This window comes from Canis aureus, chromosome 5 (genome assembly GCF_053574225.1).
Source record: "Canis aureus isolate CA01 chromosome 5, VMU_Caureus_v.1.0, whole genome shotgun sequence".
Lineage (NCBI taxonomy): Eukaryota > Metazoa > Chordata > Mammalia > Carnivora > Canidae > Canis > Canis aureus.
Window position 1 is genome coordinate 45,342,323 of NC_135615.1, and position 20,207 is coordinate 45,362,529.

The 20,207-nt window shown below is 39.0% G+C and overlaps 2 long non-coding RNA genes across 2 annotated transcripts in view; one reads left to right on the forward strand and one right to left on the reverse strand.

Annotated features, from left to right (window-relative positions):
• The window catches only part of LOC144314114 (uncharacterized), a 445,307-nt gene that overhangs the window by 103,092 nt on the left and 322,008 nt on the right, over positions 1–20,207 (forward strand). The gene's annotated exons all lie outside the window — the stretch shown is intronic.
• Positions 1–20,207, reverse strand: part of LOC144313427 (uncharacterized) — a 33,307-nt gene that overhangs the window by 12,228 nt on the left and 872 nt on the right. Inside the window, exon 2 of the long non-coding RNA XR_013379075.1 lies at positions 12,038–12,161. This is a non-coding gene — a long non-coding RNA (uncharacterized LOC144313427). The remainder of the gene's footprint in view (positions 1–12,037; positions 12,162–20,207) is intronic.

Consider the following 20,207-nt stretch of genomic DNA (forward strand, 5'->3'; position numbering starts at 1 on the left):
ATGAGATACCACCTCACACCAGTGAGAAGGTGAAAATTAATAAGACAGGAGACAACAAATATTGGAGAGGATGTGGAGAAAGGGGAACACTCTTGCACTTGCACTGTTGGTGGGAGTGTGAACTGGTACAACCACTATGGAAAACTGTGTGGAGGCAGTTTTTAACTCAAAGAGTTAAAAATAGAACTGCCCTATGACCCAGCAATTGCACTGCTGGGGATTTACCCCAAAGATACAGATGCAGTGAAACGCCGGAACACCTGCACCCCAATGTCCATAGCAGGAATGTCCACAAGAGCCAAACTGTGGAAGGAGCCTCGGTGTCCATTGAAAGATGAATGGATAAAGAAGATGTGGTCTATGTATACAATGGAATATTACTCAGCCATTAGATATGACAAATACCATTTGCTTCAACGTGGAGGGACGTGGAGGTATTATGCTGAGTGAAATAAGTCCATCGGAGAAGGACAAACATTATATGGTTTCATTCATTTGGGAAATATAAAAAATAGTGAAAAAGAATAAAGGAGAAACGAGAGAAAATTAGTGGGAAATATCAGAAAGGGAGACAGAACATGAGAGACTCCTAAATTTGGGAAACGAACAAGGGGTGGTGGAAAGGAGGTGGATGGAGGGATGGGGTCACTGGGTGATGGCACTGAGGGGGGCACTTGATGGGATGAGCAGTGGGTGTTATGCTTTATGTTGGCAAATTGAACTCCAATAAAAAAATATACAAAAAAATAATAAAAATTAAAAATGTCCTGTTTCCTTATTGATCTTCTGATTAGATGATATGTCCATTGCTGTGAATGGGGTGTTGAAGTCCCCTACTATTATTGTATTATAAATATATTTCTTTAATTTGGTTATTAGTTGGTTTATATAATTGGCTATTCCCAAGTTAGGAGCATAAATATTTATAATTGTTTGATCATCTCATTGGAAAAACTCTTTAAATATAATATAGTGTCCCTTTTCATCCCTTGCAACAGTCTTTGATTTAAAATCTAGTTTGTCTAATGAGAATTGCTACCTCAGCTTTCTTTTGATGTCCATTAGCATGATAAATGGTGGTTCTCTACCCCCTTCATTTTCAATTTGGAGGTGTCTTTGGTTTAAAATGGGTCTCTTGTAGACAGCTTATGGATGGGTCTTACTTTTAGTCCAATCTGATACCCTGTGTCTTTTAATTGGAGCATTTTTCCTATTTACATTCAGAGTAACTATTGAAAGATACAAGTTTAATGCCATTGTATCACCTGTAAAATACCTGTTTCTATAATTGTCTCTATTTCTTTCTGGTCTGTTATTTTTGGGCTCTCTATTCGCTTACAGGATCCTCTTTAACATTTCTTGCAGGGCTGGTCTAGTGGTCACATATTCTTTCAGTTTCTATCTGTTCTGGAAGCTCTTTATCTCTCCTTCTATTCTGAATGACAGCCTTGCTGGATAAAATGTCCTTGGCTGCATGTTTTTCTCATTTAGTGCCCTGAGTATATCATGCCAGCCTTTTCTGGTCTGCCAGGTCTCTGTGGAGAGGTCTGTTGCCAGTCTAATATTCTTACCCCATAGGTTAAGAACTTCTTGTCTCAAGCTTCTTTCTGGATTTTCCCTCTATCTCTGAAATTTGCAAGCTTCACTATTATATGTTGTGATGTTGATCTATTTTTATTGATTTTTGGGAAGGGTCCTCTCTACTTCTTGGACTTGAATGCCTGTTTCCTTTCATAGATTAGGGAAGTTCTCAGCTATGATTTGATCAAATATACTTTCTATCCCTCTCTCTTTCTTTCTTCTCCCTTGGGGGTCCCAATAATTCTAGTATTGTTTCATTTTATGGCATCACTGATTTCTTGAAGTCTCCCCTCATGGCCCATTAGTTGTTTTTCTCTCTTTTTCTCAGCTTCCTTTATTTCCATCAACTTCTCTTCTTTGTCACTGACTCTCTTTTTGCCTCATTTACCATATAGCTCTTAGAGCATCCAATCTAGACTGCATCTCAGAGCATTTTTAATTTCAGCCTGATTAGATTTCATTTCTGTACTGAGATTCTCTAGTGTCCTTTATACTTTTTTTTTCCTTTATACTTTTTTTTTAAATTTATTTTTTATTGGTGTTCAATTTACTAACATACAGAATAACGCCCAGTGCCGTCACCCATTCACTCCCAACCCCTGCCCTCCTCCCCTTCTACCACCCCTAGTTCGTTTCCCAGAGTTAGCAGTCTTTATGTTCTGTCTCCCTTTCTGATATTTCCCACACATTTCTTCTCCCTTCCCTTATATTCCCTTTCACTATTATTTATATTCCCCAAATGAATGAGAACATATAATGTTTGTCCCTCTCCGACTGACTTACTTCACTCAGCATAATACCCTCCAGTTCCATCCCCGTTGAAGCAAATGGTGGGTATTTGTCATTTCTAATAGCTGAGTAATATTCCATTGTATACATAAACCACATCTTCTTTATCCATTCATCTTTCGTTGGACACCGAGGCTCCTTCCACAGTTTGGCTATCGTGGCCATTGCTGCTATAAACATCAGGGTGCAGGTGTCCCGGCATTTCATTGCATTTGTATCTTTGGGGTAAATCCCCAACAGTGCAATTGCTGGGTCGTAGGGCAGGTCTATTTTTAACTGTTTGAGGAACCTCCACACAGTTTTCCAGAGTGGCTGCACCAGTTCACATTCCCACCAACAGTGTAAGAGGGTTCCCTTTTCTCCGCATCCTCTCCAACATTTGTTGTTTCCTGCCTTGTTAATTTGCCCCATTCTCACTGGTGTGAGGTGGTATCTCATTGTGGTTTTGATTTGTATTTCCCTGATGGCAAGTGATGCAGAGCATTTTCTCATGTGCGTGTTGGCCATGTCTATGTCTTCCTCTGTGAGATTTCTGTTCATGTCTTTTGCCCATTTCATGATTTGATTGTTTGTTTCTTTGGTGTTGAGTTTAATAAGTTCTTTATAGATCTTGGAAACTAGCCCTTTATCTGATATGTCATTTGCAAATATCTTCTCCCATTCTGTAGATTGTCTTTTAGTTTTCCTTTATACTTTTTTTTTTTAAAAAAAAAAGCCCAGCTAGTAACTTTATGATTGTTATTCTGAATTCCAGCTCTGACATCTTACTTATTATATCCATATAGATTAGATCTGTGGCAGAGAGTATTACCTCTGGTCCTTTCTTTTGTTGTGAATTCCTCTTTCTAGTCATTTTGCTCAGAGAAGAATGGATGGAGAAAAGAGAGAATATAATTTCACAGAGCAGATAAAACAGAGTGATGCATTTGGTCCTGAGTGTCTTTTGGTCTGTGTGTTAGAAGACACTAAATCCCAAAATTTTAAAGAAAGCAAAACTTATATATTTATAAAACTTGTGTGTGTGTATATATACATATATATGTATATGTATGTACACAAAAGGAATTGAATGCAGTGAAAGGAACCCAGAAGTGAAGCATATATCTATAAAATGTAAATATAAAAAATGAAAGTTAAAAAAAGACTTAAAAAACAAAGAATTGATAAAATAAACTAGTTGAAAAGGGCAAAAAGAAAAAAAACAGAAAATTTGGAACTGAAAGAGAAATGATTTATCAGAAAAAAAAAACATTGAGTTCTATATGCTTTTTCATCTAGAGCTGGAGCTTTGCAGTCCTATTTGTCTGTAAACTTGCTGTTCACTGTTCTTCCAGCTGGTCTTCTGGGGGAGGAACCTGCTGTGCTGATTCTCTGGTGCCTTTGCATGGGTGCAATTGCATTGCCCCTTGCCATGGGGTCAGACTCAGTGTAAGCTGCCTGCTGTGTGTGGTTTTTATTCCCTGAAGGCATTCCATGCCTCTTTAGAGGGTGAAAATAAAAATGGCCATGCCCGATTTCAAGTCCCGGAGCTGAAAGATCACTGTGCGTGCCAAAGTCTACAGACCTCTGCAGTGTGCACTCGCTCAGATCTCCCTGGGAAGGTCATTGATTTGTGCACTTTGCAGGGCCCTGGCCTGGATAGCACTCGCCAGATCCTGCACATACCCGCTCTGCCCTCCTGGTGGAAGGTGGAGGGTTGCCCCATTTCTGTCCTTTACACGGCCCCAGCATGGAGAGTGTTAGCCCTGTTGGCCATGGTATGCAGTTTTATGGCCAACCAAGCTGAGAGCCCCCTCGGGGGCTCTTTGACCAAACCAGTTTCCCCATTCCAATGCTTGGGAACTCTGCTGGCTCAGGCATCCCTGTTCTTTCTGTGACTTTGGGGATCTTGAGACAACATTGTCCCACCCAGGACTCTGCCCCGCTTCACCACTGAGCAGCACCTTTCAGGCAGAGAAATCTCTCACTGGAGCAGATTTCTAAAGATTCTAAAGATTTCCAATTTTGAGCTCCAGGGTTGTACCACTTTTCAGAAGCTGGCTTTCACAGGCTCCCCCCACCCCCACTGCCTATAGTTTATCTTCTGATGTATCCCCTGAGTTTCACTTCTCTGCCCTCCTACCTTGCAAAAAGTGGTTAATTTTCTGTTTGTAGATTTCTAGCCATTCTTTTCTTATATCTCAGGTGAATTCATAGGTGTTTAGGATGATTTGATATTTATCATGCTAAATTCAGGGGACCAGATGAAACGAGGCCCCCCACTGTTCTGCCATCTTGCTACAATCTGTTTAATGTATTTTAGAAATAAAAGTTTGTAAATATCTTTTATTTTTTCTTTCTTTAATTTTTAAAAAATTTTACTTAAATTCAATTAACTAACATATAATGTATTATTGGTTTCTGAGGTAGAGGTCAATGATTCATCAGTCTTATATAACACCCAATTTTCATTACATCATGTGCCCTCCTTAATGTTCATCACCCAGTTACCCCATCTCCCACCCCCCCAGTAACCCCCAGTTTGTTTCCTATGATTAACAGTCTCTTATGGTTTGTCTCCTTGTCTGATTTCATCTTGTTTTATTTATTCTCTCTTCCCCTATCATCCTCTGCTTAGTTCCTTAAATTCCACATATGAGTGAGATCATATGATAATTTTCCTCCTCTGATTAACGTATTTCACTTAGCATTATATCCTCTAGTTCCATCCATCTCATTGCAAATAGCAAGATTTCATTTTTGATGGCTGAGTAGTATTCCATTGTATATACATATCACATCTTCTTTATTTATTCATCTGTCCATGAACATCTGGGCTCTTTCCATAGGTTGGCTATTGTGGACATTGCTGCTATGAATGTTGGGGTACAGGTGCCCCTTTGGATCACTACCTTTGTATCTTTGGGGTAAATACCTTGTAGTGCAATTGCTGGGTCATAAGGTAGTTCTATTTTCAACTTTTTTGAGGAATCTCCATACTGTTTTCCAGAGTGGCTGGACCAGCTTGCATTCCCATCAGCAGTGTAAGGGGGTTCACTTTCTCCACCTCCTCACCAACATCTGTTGTTTCCTATCTTGTTAATTTTAACCATTCTGAGTGGTATAAGGTGACATTCCAGTGTGTTTGTGTGTGTGTATGTGTATATGTAATCCCCAGTTGAGAATTGGTTTATTTTTTAAGTTTTAAAAGTATTTTATTTAATTATTCATGAGAGACACAGAGAGAGGCAGAGACATAGGCAGAGGGAGGAGAAGCAGGCTCCATGCAGGGAGCTCAATGTGGGACTCGATCCCAGGACCCTGGGATCACACCCTGAGCTGAGAGCAGTTGCTCAACCACTGAGCCACCTAGGCACACTCCCATGGTGATTTTGATTTGTAGTTCCCTGATGCCAAGCAAGGGTAAGCATTTTTTCATGTGTCTGTTGGCTATGTGTATGTCTTCTTTGGAGGAATGTCTGTTCATGCCTTCTGCCTATTTCTTGATTAGATTCTTTGTTTTTTTGGGTGATGAGTTTGATAAGTTCTTTATAGATCTTGGATACTAGCCCTTTATCTGATATATCATTTGCACATATCTTCTCCCATTCCCTAGGTTGCCTTTTGGTTTTGTTGACTGTTTCCTTTTTCTGTGCAAATGCTTTTTAACTTGATGAAGTCCCAATAGTTTATTTTTGCCTTTGCTTTCCTTGCCTTTGGAGGTATGTCTAGCAAGAAGTTGCTGTGGCTGAGGTCAAAGAGTTTGTTGCCTGTGTTCTCCTCTAGGATTTTGATGGAATCCTGTTTCAAATTTAGGTCTTTCTTCCATTTTGAGGATATTTTTGTGTATTGTGTGAGGAAATGGTCCAGTTTCATTCTTCTACATGTGTCTGTCCAATTTTCCCAGCACCATTTATTGAAGAGACTGTCCTTTTTCCACTGGATATTCTTTTCTGCTTTGTCAAAGATTAGTTGACCAGAGTTGAGGGTCCTGTAAATGTCTTTTAGAAGTGGTTTCTAATCTACTCTTTTCAAAGCTTTGTTTATTTTAAAGATGGTCTGGAATGGTCTTTAATTATTTTAGTTTGTGAGCATTGCTAATTGGTTATTTCCAGAGTGAGACCAACCTAACTATAGTTTTATATCTGCATACTAGTGCCAGCAAAACACAGACACACAGTCTTATCCTTTCTGTCATAACCTTTTGTTCCAGCCCCAGTCAAGAGGAGGAATCATGTGTGGTTTTCTCATCATCTTTCTTCTGTGATCATGTAGCTTATACAACAGTAGACAAGGGTTGATCTGCAGCACAGTATGGGGAGTGATGTCATACCAGTACTGTTGTTTAATACTTGTGTGTGACCAGAACTGAGGTGGGGCCTGGAGGGAGACAGAGATAAGAAGAGAAAATATTTTCTCTCTAGAGCCTAATCAGAAGATTATACTCATCCCTAGAGGCACATAAAAAATATTCTTACCACTGTAGCTACATAGGCTCTATTTGAACTTCTCAGAAAACAGAATGTTTAGGTAAAAAAGGCAGAGATGAATTATTTATTTATTTATTTATTTATTTATTTATTTGAGATGCAACATTTAAAAACTAGAAAGAGAAACATTTTTAGTCATAGTAAGTGAAATGGATAAATGGTATTGAAAGGATACAAATTTAGTAGATTTAGATAGTAGTTTAGTACTAGTAGTTTAGATAAGAAGTATAAACGAAATGAACTTTGGGCAAATTTATAGGCAGTAGCAAAGATAAGGGCCACATTCAAGAGCAGTAGAGCATCACAGAATAGTATAGAACACCCAGAAGATTCTGTTATTCAATTAACACATATTTATTGAATGGTTCCTGTGTTTCAAGCACTATGGTAAGCACTGGAATATGGCAGTGAACTTCAAGACGGAGATTGTAGATTACATTCTTTTTTTTTGGAAATTACATTCTAATGCGGACTCAGAGGATAATAAAGTAAATGGGTAAATAAATCCATTTATGGATAAATGTATATGGACAAATAAGAATTATTGCAGTAATAAATAAAATAATAGGATTCCAGGTAATACAAAGGACTCTGAAGAAGTTAAAGCAAGATAAGGGATTAGAGCTAGGGGTGGTTGCACTTAAGAGTACAAATTTAGCTATCATACTCAAGGACATCTTCTATGAGGAAGTTACATTTGAGCAGAGAGACCTGAGTTATATGGAGAGGTAGGCTCTGGTGGAATAATGTCCAGGAGGAGAAAGAGCTAGCATAAAGTTGAGGCAGGAACAATCTTGAGACATACTTGGAAGTAGCAAGAAGCCCTGGGTTGATGGACCAGAGTGAGCATGGGAAGTAGAGTAGTTGATGAGACCCAAGGAATAGATAGGTCTGGATTGTAGAGGACATCGTAGGCCACTGGATTGTATTATGAATGGGATGGACATCCAGTGAGGGATTTGAATATGGCTGGATGGCATAAGTTGATTCATTTTTACAAGTTTTGACTGGCTACTGTATCAAGAATAGATTGAAGGAAGAAAGGGGCCAAGGCCTGGAGACCATTTAAGCTTTAGCAGCTGTGCATGTGGGAGATGATGAGGGCTAGGACAACAGTGGGATTGATGTTGGTAGTAAGGTTTGCTCTTGAAGCCTGTTTTGAAAATAAAGTCAACAGGATTTGCTGATGGGTTGTATAAGAGGTTAGAGGAAAAAGAGGAATCAGAATGATTCCTGGGTATCTGGACTGAAAATTTTTACATAAGGGATTCAGTTTATTGAGGTTGATGTTTCAGATATGTTAAGTTCAAAATGCCTGATAGATGTCAACTGGTATTGTCTAGAAGGCAACAGATATACAAACCAGGAGCTTAGGGAGAAGTTGAACTAGAGGTGTACATTTTGGGGTTGTAAGTATATAAATGTCATTTAAAGTCATGAGTTTGGATGAGATAAATTTGGATAATGTAGAGGGAGGACTAGGTCCTAGAGCATTACAACATTTAGGAGTCAGAAAGAGCAGGAGCAAAAGACAGAAGCAACTGCCAGTATCCAAAGTGCAGATTCCTAGCAAATTGGTAGAGACAGGGTTTTAAGAATCAGAGAACTGTCAACAATGTCAAATGCGGTGGAGAGGAAAAGCAAGTGGTGGTAGAGATGTATCAGTAGATTTGGACAGATGGATGGAAATCTCTTTTTGTCTGTCTCTCTGTCTCTATGTGTATACACATATACATATATCCATAGAAACATAAAATGAGTAATACTATTACAGTAACTTCTTTAATCATATTTTTTTTGCAGACTTAAAAAAACCTATTGAATTGTGGTTTGACAATGTGTTAGTTGTTTCAGAATAATTCAGAAATTCACATATTTGTGGGCTACCTTGTGCCATGTATTTCTGGAGACAGCAAAGACATTACAGGGGAAGTACACATTTTTATTAGAATTTTATTATAATACTTGGTTTGAATTGAATATGTTTTCATTTATTTTGATCTCCTTTGACAACAATTCATAGGGGATGTGGGTACAATGTTTTTCCTATTAGAACTCAACTATTTTTACAACATATGATATATCAAATTGTATGTTATACACCTGAAACCAGTGTAATGTCACATTTCAATTATATCTCAAAAAATCACAAGAAGAAAGACCTCACTAACTTGACAATACAGAATCAGAATAATTTTAGAGTTTTAAAGTTAAAGTTTAAAGTTTAAAGTTTTAAAAGACAGAGAGGGGTCTTACTATTTGAAATAGAAAAGCTATTTGTGTAATAAGAAGGGCATTGGTTTTGAACTTAGCTCCATGATTTACTATTTGTTCTTCTATGAGTTTGTGGAGTCTCCATGTTCCACTCTATAAAATGGAGATAAATGCCACTTGTTTTATATGGTGGAGAGGATTGAGCAAGACAACGTATATAAAACACATAGTGCATGCCTGACAAGGAATACGAATTCACATCATGTTGGTTGCTCTCCTTTTCACGACTGAACCCTTAAAGCTAGAGGAGCAGAGCCAGGACCAGTCATTTAAAAATGACTTCATTTTTAAACTTGCTTTCTTTCCACTAGTTATTGACTTTGCTCACATTTTTGGCAACTCCGAATATCTCCAGTGAACATCATGATCATGGATGGAACAGAAGGAAGAGAGGCATCTTGCTGCCTCTGTCTTGATTCTGCACTCATAGTCATTGGGGCTCTCACATGAGAACAATCTAAAAATGGTCATAAAGAGGCTACCCTGTCCCTCAAGGATTTCTCATGAAATACGGACATCAGTGCTCACTTGTGTTGGGGAATTCAAATAATAATCAGTGTGTAATAGTCAGTGTTTCAAGCTTACTGGTCTCCCATAGCACTGAAGTGCCGGAGCTAGCTTTTTTGCACTTATTCACAAGGGGTGGTGCCTGAGTGGCTCATTTGGTTGAGCATTTGCCTCTTGATTTTGGCTCAGGTCATGATCTTGGGGTCATGGGATCGAACCCCGTGTCAGGCTCTGTGCTTAGTGGGGAGTCTCCTTAAGTTTCTCCCTCTTTCCTTGGGAGAGATTCTCCTCTCTCCTTTCCTCTCTCCTCTCCCTCTACCCCTCCCCACTCTAAAATAAATAAATAATATATTAAAAAGAAAAAGATGCACTGCTGATAACTGAGTTGAAATCAAGCCAACCTGGGTTTGCAAGGTGGGATGGCTCCTGTGATGATACCATGTTGAGTGGCTATGAAGTTATTTCTCTCAGGGCAAACATGGTTGCAAAACTATTAGAAAAATTTCTTCCTTAGGATGTCTAGCATTAATTTAAAAATAAAATGAAATCTTGAACCCTAGTGTCATCATTTATAAAATCTAGGTAGTAATATCTCCCTCTCAGGATGGCGGTGAGGAGTCACAACAATAAAACTGAAATGCCTCACCCATGTTAGGTATTCAGTAAATAATAGTTTTTCCATTTCATCTAAAGGGACAAGGTTGAATTTGAAGGCTGGAAGATAGGAGAGTTCATGGTTGTGGGTTTCCCCCCGTTTATGTAGCAACTGTATTCTTTATAGGAGCATTGATGGGATTAGCTTAAGACGATTTTCCATCAGGAAAGAGCTGTGTAACTTTGTCTGTTTTACTACTATCCGTGCTGACAAGCAACATGGTTTACTGAGTCACAGTGTTGCATCTGGTCACTCCTCTCCTTAGGATGCTTGTTGGGGTGGGTGAGGGATGGGAGTAGCCTGCTACTACTGCCACCTTTTCTATTTTCTTGCTCCTAAACCAGAGCTTTGGGTGTGGCCTCTGATAAAGTGGAGGCAGCAGTGGGTGTGGGGTCACTGCTGTGGGTCAGGCCGTCCCCATGTGCTTCTGATATTCCCTCTGAGGTAAGTGGAGCCACATTTCTTTCCTGGCAGCTGCAGAGCCTGAGCGTCAGCAGAGAGCTTTGAAGTTTCCTGGGGAGAAAAGGCATTCTATAAAGAGCAGGAATTATTATTGCTTCCTGACTTTGGTGAGCTAGCAATGGTCTGGTGAATTTGGAAAGCAGCAGTTGGCCTCAGATTCAATTGTCTTGACTTATTTTTAATCAAAAATGAAAACGCCTCTTAGTTAAATATGATTAGCAAAAACAAACAAAATAATATAGGCAAACAAAGCCCGTTTTTTTTTTTCTTTTTCTTTTTTTTTTTTTATCAGAGCTGTATATTTGGGAATCAGAAGTAAATAAAAGCAAACGAAAAATGGTTGTGATTTCATAAGTCTCTCATGCAGCCAGAATTTAAATAATACTAAATTCGTTGGCATGCTTTTTCAGTGCATCCTCAGAATTTGTTTTTAACCCCTCTTCTTTTTGAGTAGGCCTTGGGGTGGGGATTGTTTGTTTTAAGCCTGATCCAAATTCAGCCTTCCAACTTTTCTCCTTAACTCTTAGTGCCTGACTATCCTCCCACCTCCCCCTCTTTCTTTGTCCCCTCTTCCTCCTCCTCCTCTTCCTCTTTATTCTGCATATTTCTTTCTCTCTGTGAGATGGCTGTCTTCCTAGCTGCATGCACAATGCAGTTTTATTGCTTTTTGCTGGCAACAAGAGTTATCATGTGTAGATATGGGCATTATGAATATGAATTTTATATGGGCTTTTAACTGACTTAAAGAAGACAGTGCAAATAGCTGGTGTAGCCGGCATGCTTGACTAGAGCATCCACCACTTATCAGGCTTTTGTTGTATATAAATCACTGTGTTAGGTAGATGGGATGTTTCAAAATATTCAAGATGTTGAGTACTTGCAAAGGTGTATCACAAAGGATGCAAACCATGGTTCTCCTCACTGGAGTGATTAGGAGAGGAAGTCTTGATGTAGGAGTGGTATTCACTTGTATCTTGAAGGGCGTATAGGCCTCGAGAGGTGGAGAGGAGGAGGAAGGCTATTCCAGGCAGAGGGAATGCAGAAAGTCATGAAGGTTGAGGATCCAGAGGTGGACTGGGGGACAGAGAACAGACACACTAAACCACAGCAGAATCAGAGTTAGGAGCTGGGAAGTTGAGTAGAGAATAGTGAGTTGGGAAAGGAGAGACTTGAGGGGCAGCAGTAGAGAGAATTTCTGGGAAAAGGAGACTCTAATTTAAACTAGAGATCAAAGATTCAGGGAGAATGGAGCCAGTAGATTAGAAAATTGGGCAGAGGTGGAATTAAAAGATAGCCTTACATTAAAGGCAGGATTCGGAAGGGGATGAAGGGCTATCTTCCCTTCCTGATCTCAGACATCGGTCTCCTCCTCTTCCCACCTTCAGGTTGGTAGTGATTCCAAGGTCTCTTGAGGACAGTTTAACCTAGTGATTAAGCACATGGATTTTGTTAATCCTGGGTCTACCAATAATGGCTCCTTGACCTGCAGCAAATTGACCTCTCTGTGCTTCACTTGCTCATCAGCAAAATGGGAGAAAATAGTATCACCACCAGGGTTGTTGAGAACATGAAGAGTCAAAGCATACGAAGTGCTCAGGCACTCCCTGGGCATTGATTGTTATGACTGAAGCTCTCCTTTGCTGCAATTTCTCCTGGAAACTGGACTTTGGAGGTGTGGCACACACCCTACTCTGGGATGCTCTGCTCTGTTGTGTTCGTTTCTAGGTAACATTAAAAGAAAGTATGTTGGTTAGAGTTTGGCTGAAATATGGTGACACCGTGAACAGCTTGTAAGGCCACTAGTGGACTGAGAAAGTATCACTTATTTTCTGTCGGCAGAATGCTGAACCTCTTGTCTACAGTTCTAAGGGTAAAGGAAATTAGATTCAGTGACTGAGAGTACTAGGTGCTTTCTGATACCTCAGCTCATTTAGTCCTTATCATTCCCCCATGAAAAGGAATCATTATTCTCACTTTGCAGACAGGGACACAAATTGAGAACCATTAGGCTACATGTCTCCAGGCAAATAGTTAGTGACTCCTGAACGATATCTTCTGTGATGAAAACATTAAAAACTTTGCTTCGTCCCCCTCCCTCCAAGAAAACCAGGGATTTTTCTCTTGAAATACTAGAGGACCTGGGTGATTGTTCAGCATGTGTTCCTAACCTTCCCCCTCATGATTATGGTTCCTGAATCTCTACTGATCACAGCAAGTGGCAGATGTGAAATGTCCTTGGGGTAGTGGCAAACCACTCCGAACAACTTAGACTGTGTGTTCATAAATTAAGGGCATAGATGTCAACACTGTCATCCGATGCCTATGGGATAGAGAAACCAGATTTCCTCAGGAGGTAAACTGGAGTGTGAGGGTACAGTTTGTGAAACTGCACAAATGAGCCAGATTCTTCTGAGGACTAGTTTATCCTGAAGATTTTTTTAAGAGCAAGGAAAAGTTTTTTGGTACACTAGTTAGTGCTCAATTTAGATGGGGAAAATAGGCTGCCCTGCCTGCACCCTCACCCTTTGGTAGTTTGGGCTCCCAATTGGGCACCAGCCTTGGAGGATCCTTTGTTGATTCTTTATTAGCTGTCAGGGAACTACTTCCTGCCTGCCTGTCACTGGCATATATGTGGGGGAGAGAGAGGATCTGGGTGTCTGCGGCTACCCTTCTGGGGATTCATGTCACATTTGTCTGAGTAGAGAGTGAAGAAGCTCACGGTCCCATCTGCAATTTAGCTCTGGGGTTTGCCCCCCTGCCATCCACCTTCCTGTAGAGAAGGGAGGGGGTGAACCCAGTTAGAGTGTGATTCTGGGAAGGTGGTGTCTGGTGGTGTCCTTCCCTCAGTCCTCAAAGTTAGTCATTGGTAATGTCCTTTTATACATGGAGTCAGCCTTAAAGCCAACGTGTAAGGCACCTAAGTATCACTGTATGCTGTAAAACTCTGGCCAGCTACTCCCTGTTCAAGCTCATAAGCTGAAGAGTTTTCCCTAAAATGTCTGTTCTTAGGTTTTGACAGGAATTTTTAGTCAAGGCAAGGTAATTTTTTTCTTTCTTTCTTTCTTTCTTTCTTTCTTTCTTTCTTTCTTTCTTTCTTTCTTTCTTTCTTTCTTCTCTTTCTTTTTCTTTTCTTTTTTGGAAAGTGAGAGGGAGAGTGAGGAAGGGCTTAATCTCATGACCAGATGTTTTGCTCCTGTTACATGAGAACATTGACCATTCCAAGTATCTTCCTCATCCTCCTTCTAACTGCATTTCTAAATTAAAAACATCTTTTCCATGAAACATATTTTATTCATTTTAAAAATTCAATTTGATCAAAAAGTTTCCTGATATATCCTCAATAAAAGTCTACCTTGGATCAGATGGACTATTTTTTAAAAAATAAATAAAATATATATTAATCAATAATTTAAGTGTAAACATCTTTTGCAAAAGAAAATATTAGGGATGATGGGATCCCTGGGTGGTGCAGCGGTTTGGCGCCTGCCTTTGGCCCAGGGCGCGATCCTGGAGACCCGAGATCGAATCCCACATCAGGCTCCCGGTGCATGGAGCCTGCTTCTCCCTCTGCCTGTGTCTCTGCCTCTCTCTCTCTCTCTGTATGACTATCATAAATAAATAATAATAATAAAAAAAGAAAATATTAGGGATGCTCTGAAATGCAGTGTCATACTTCCCTCACGCTCTTTGTGGCAAAAAGAGAAAAAAAAAAAAAAAAAAAAAGACACAAGATCTTGACCCGAGTAGAAATTAGGAGTTGGGCCAACTGAGCCACTCAGGTGCCCCAGGTCAAGGTGATTTTTAATTCCAAAATGTGTTTATTTGAATGGAAAACATATGTCCAAAGAAAAATAAAGAGCTACCAAAAGGCATCATGTGAATGCTGTGTTTTCTACTCACCCATTGCTCAGTCCATTAATTTCCCACTTGTGAGGTCATAGCTTCTTTTACTTAGTAATATGCATTTAAGGATCCTCCATGTCTTTTCATGGCTTTGTAGTTCAGTTCTTTTTAGTGATGAATATTCCGTTGTCTGAATGTACCACAGTTTATCTGTCATTCACCTACCGATGGGAATCTCGGTTGCTTCCAATTTTGGCAATTACGAATAAAACTGCTATAAGCACTTTTGTGTAGGTTTCATGTGGATAAAAGTTTTCAACTCACTTGGGTAAATACCAGTGAGTACAATTGCTGGATCATGTAGTAAGAGTTAGTTTTGTTAGAAACTGCCAAATTGTCTTTCAAAATGACTGTACCATTTTGCATTCTCACCAGCAATAATTGAGAATTCTTGCCAGCATTTGGTATTGTTATTATTTTAAATTTTGGCAATTCAGGTAAGTGTATGGTGGTATTTCGTGGTTTTAATTTACATTCCCTTGATGACATACAATGTAGAGAATCTTTTCCTATGTATGTGCCACATGAATATCTACTTTGATGAGGTATGTCTTAAGGTATTTGACCCAGTTTTAAATTGGGTTATTTTCTTAATTTTGAGTTTTAAGAATTCTTTTTTCTTTTTTTTTTTCCTTTTTAAAAATTTGAATTCTATTAGCCAATGTATAGTAGTACGTCATTAATTCAGTTTTAAGAATTCTTTGTGTATTTTGAATAATAGTCCTTTGGCCGATGTGTCTTTTGTATGTCTGTAATCCTGTGTTATATATTTAAGTCTGTGATCCATTTTGAGTTTGTTTTTGTGATGAGTGTAAAGTCTGTGTCTAAATTTATTTTTTTCTCCTGTTGATGTCCAGTTGTTCCATCATCATTTGTTGAAAAGATATTATGCTGAGTGAAGTAAGTCAGTCGGAGAAGGACAAACATTATATGTTCTCATTCATTTGGGGAATATAAATAATAGTGAAAGGGAATATAAGGGAAGGGAGAAGAAATGTGCGGGAAATATCAGAAAGGGAGACAGAACGTAAAGACTGCTAACTCTGGGAAATGAACTAGAGGTGGTAGAAGGGGAGGAGGGCGGGGGGTGGGAGTGAATGGGTGATGGGCACTGGGGGTTATTCTGTATGTTACTAAATTGAACACCAATAAAAAATTAAAAAAAAAAAGAAAAGATAATCTTTCCTCCATTGTATTACCTTTGCTCTTTTGTTAAAGATGAGTTGACTGTATTTATCTGTGTGTATATATGTATGTGTATATATTTGATATAAATATATAGTTTTATAAAACTAAATATATATAGTTTTTCCAGTATGGTTCCTGAGTTTTGTGTCCTATAAAAAAAAAAAAAGATCTTATGGGGGTACCTAGGTGGTTCAGTTGGTTAAATGATTTCTGCTCATGCCATGATCTAAGGTCATGAAATTGAGCCCTACATTAGGCTCCTCATTCAGCAGGGAGTCTGCTAGGGATCCTTTCTCTCCCTTTCCTCCCACCCCTCCCACCCTGTGCTTAGGCTCTCTCTCTCTCAAATAAATAAATAAATGTTACAAAAAAGATCTTTTAGTTATTTTATGGTGTCATGTTTTCATATTTTTGAATTGAGTGGTATTAGGCATGGTTTTGGATTGATTGGCAGTTTGAGAAATCATTTTTCAGTTGTGCATTTGTAAAGAATTCATCAAACTTAAGTCCTTCTGAGAATGTATACTTTTTTTTTTAAGATTTTATTTATTTATTCATGAGAGACACAGAGAGAAAGAGAGAAGAACAGACATAGGCAGAGGGAGAAGCAGGCTCCATGCAGGGAGCCTGACGTGGGACTCGATCCCAGGTCTCCAGGATCACACCCTGGACTGAAGGCGGCGCTAAACCTCTGAGCCTCCTGGGCTGCCCTGAGAATGTATACTTTATTAATCTGTTTCTCTTCCTATGCCTATGGTTTTCATTTAGTGGAAAATAATATTTTGTTAGAGCCATCCAAACATGAAATTGGCTACTTCTTGAGTTCATCTCTGTCCCTGAAAATGTTCAAATTGATACTGTCTCATGAATACTGGAAAGGGACTCTTTCCTACACTGGTCGGGACAAAATCTAGAGCAGCAAAATATAGGGCCGTGTACTTAATTTTATTTATTTATTTATTTATTTATTTATTTATTTATTTATTTAATATTTTCACGTAACCATACTTAGGAAAGTAAAAAGAAGTAGGTAAATTTAATTGAAAAAATATTCTATTTGACTCAACGTATCCAAAATACTATTTCAACACATAATCAAAACAAACTATTAATAAGATATTTTATATTCTTTTTGCATCTTGAGTCTTTAAAATCCACGATGCACTTTGGACTAGCCACATTTCAAATGCACTGTAGTCACAAGTAACCTGTGGCTACTGGCTAGCACATTGGATATCAGAGGTGTAGATATAGGACCCATTCCAGTGGTGAGTCTTGTTTCTAAAGTCATTCCTAGGATATCCCAGTAAATGGGTCAAGACCATTTATAATATGGCCAAGTGTGGATGAGTAGAGATTGCTCAGGGCTGAAGAAAGGAGACCTGAGCTCTCTTCTTGATACCTTACCAATTAGCAGAGCATGGACTTTGCTCTACTTCTCTATTTCCTTTTTTTTCATTTTTATGATGCAAGTCCTGATATTTATTTTACTCATCTTGCAGAACTGTTGTGAGGCTCAAAAGAGATAAAAGGTGTGAAGGTGCTCTAACGAGTCGAAAGCACATTAATCGTGATGTCATTGCTTAAGCGGGCAACCACTCAGTGGTGGCTCTGTTCCCAGTTCTGCCACAGGCTTGTCGAACAGCCTTAATCTCTTTTATGACTCAGTTTTTCCAACTGTTAAGCAGAATATGTTCGAAAATCCTTTGAAGTGAATGATATAATGGTAATAGACAAAATAAATTGTAATGGTGTAGTTTCTGGGTGGCCCATCACAATTCCTCATCCTCCAAACATTTCATACTATAAGTGAGACATGTAAAGAGTAGACATTCAAGTATAGATGTCAGATTGAACAAACTCTGGATTATGGGCTGCTTTGCTTCAAATTCCAGCTTTGCCCTATGCTAATTGTGTGACATAGTTTCCATACCTGTGAACTGGGGATCTTAATAGTACTTCCATCATAAATACTCTATGAAGTCTAAAGAACCAATTCACATGAGCCTGGAACATAGTAAGCCTCAGTAAGTACATACTATTATCAATGTTATAGATACTGCCGAGAGATGGTACTTTATAGTCTGCTAGTTTCTTGTGGCTGCTGTAACAACTTACTGCAAACTTGATGGCTTACAACAACAAATATCTGTTCTCTTACAGTTCTGAATGTTAGAACTCCAGAATCCATATCATTGGACTAAAACTAAGGATTGGCTGGGCTGTGCTCCCTTGGGAGACTTTCAGGGAGAATCCATTTCTTTCCCCCCTTTTTTTAGCTTCTAGAGCTCCATTTTTGTATTATTTGTTTTTCAGCCCCTTCTGTCGTCAAAACTGTCAGTGTAGCGTCTTCAAATTTTAAGGACTGGTCTGTGCTGGGCCTAGGATTAGCATCAGACAGAAAGGTACTGCAGTCATACCTTGTACTTTAGGGTTAATGCTACCAGGGGAGAAATGCTTTTGAATCGTGTTTCTAAGATGGTCTCAAGAATGAAAATGCTACCTTCGTGCACTACTGCTACAGATACCAGTGAAAAAGAGCTTTGTTGTTTATCTGCTTTCTAAAATCCGGTTGCTAGATGAGAGCAGTTCTATAGTGCTGCTCTGCCTCATGGAATAAAAATACTTTCAGACCACAGTAATTTCATGTTGGAGGAGAGGAGTAAACTGTTCTATTTAATCCTTCCTTTTGAAGTGAAGGCTTTCTGTCCAGTGTCTTTTTTTTGTATCTTCCTCAAGTGCTCATTGAGAGTGTCTGAGATAACACCTAATGTGATTGTTGACGGTGCTTCAAATATTTGAAGGTAGTCATGTTCTCACTAAATCTTATCTTTTTTTTAAAAAAAATCTTATCTTTTATAGATTTAATAACTCTTGTTTATTTCAACTAACACCTTTGGCCACCTGCTTTATGCCAAGCAATAGGTTAAGGCTTAGTGTGGAGTAAGAAAGATGGAATAATAACAGGGGATACAGTAGGATCTGTCCTAATAGAGGGACTCACTGCATATTTGTAGGTGGATCAAGGAACATGTCACAGAATAGATGACTCTGGGGCTAGGTGTTGAAACATGAGTAGGAGTCTATAGAAGGACAAATAGAGTAAAGACATTTTATTTATTTTTTATTTTTTTATTTTTTATTTTTTATTTTTTTTAGAGTAAAGACATTTTAGATAGAGAAAAGCATAGAACATGGTGTTCAAACCCATACATGGAGAAGATAACAGGTTTTACTTCTGAGTATATTCTTCAAAAAGAGGTGCCTTTTCAATAATTTTAAAGTAACTTGTTGATATGATGGTAATGTAATGATAAGGCTTTGATGAAAAGACATTAGAGAAAACAAAGAGAAAATCTCACAACAAGACACGTAGAGAAGGTGTTTGTATGTTCTGTCTGCCAGGAAGCAGATGTCAAGATGTGGTTAGATAAGCAAGAAATTGCTTGGGAGAGAAGCAGAAGGAGCCAGGGAGGCCTTCAGATCATGATGCAGCTTTTCCACCTGTGAAGGACAGAGGGTAGGAAGGATGATTCAGCAGGAAGAGTCTCTTACTGCAGCACACTTTCAAGAAAGATTTGGCTAGCCTGATGGGGAGACCTCAAGACAAAGTTGTCCATTAGAGGAGAGCTGCATCCTTTCCAAATGAGTCTGCTTTAGAACCCTCACCCTGCTCAGACTGAGAGCAGCTCTCGGAGACTGTGGCCTCTGCATGAATGAGGTAGTGGATTTGGAGGAGCAGCACCAAGGGATCTAGTCACTTACATTCTCTGCAGCAGGAGATCCGAGTGGCACACTTTCATGATTTCATAGAGGGTTACACCTATGAGCAATGATTCAGGCCTTACCCATTTGGTTAGCACTTCACACTCTATCAGATTCTACATTTGATGTTAGAACTGGTTTACAGTTTTTTCTTCTTTCTTTCTTTCTTTCTTTCTTTCTTTCTTTCTTTCTTTCTTTCTTCTTTCTTTCTTTCTTTCTTTCTTTCTTTCTTTCTTTCTTTCTTTCTTTCTTTTCTTTCTTTCTTCTTTCTTGATTTAATTATTTGAGAGAGAGAGAGAAAGAGAGCAGGGTGAGGGGCAGAAAGAAAAAGAAAGAGTCCTAATCAGACTGCACTGAGCATGGAGCATGATATCAAGCAGGCTCAATATCATGACCCTAAGATTGTGACCTGGGCTGAAACCAAGAGTTGGATGCCTAACCGACTTCGCCACCCAGGCATCCCCTGATTTGCAGTTCTAATCATATCCATGGGAAGTGCAAAGAGTTTGATATGTTTGAATTATAGAATACACATAAATGAGTGACAAGAAATAGGATTGACCATGGAGAAAAGCTTAATGCGCTTGGAAGCTATGCTAAGGAGTTTGGACTTT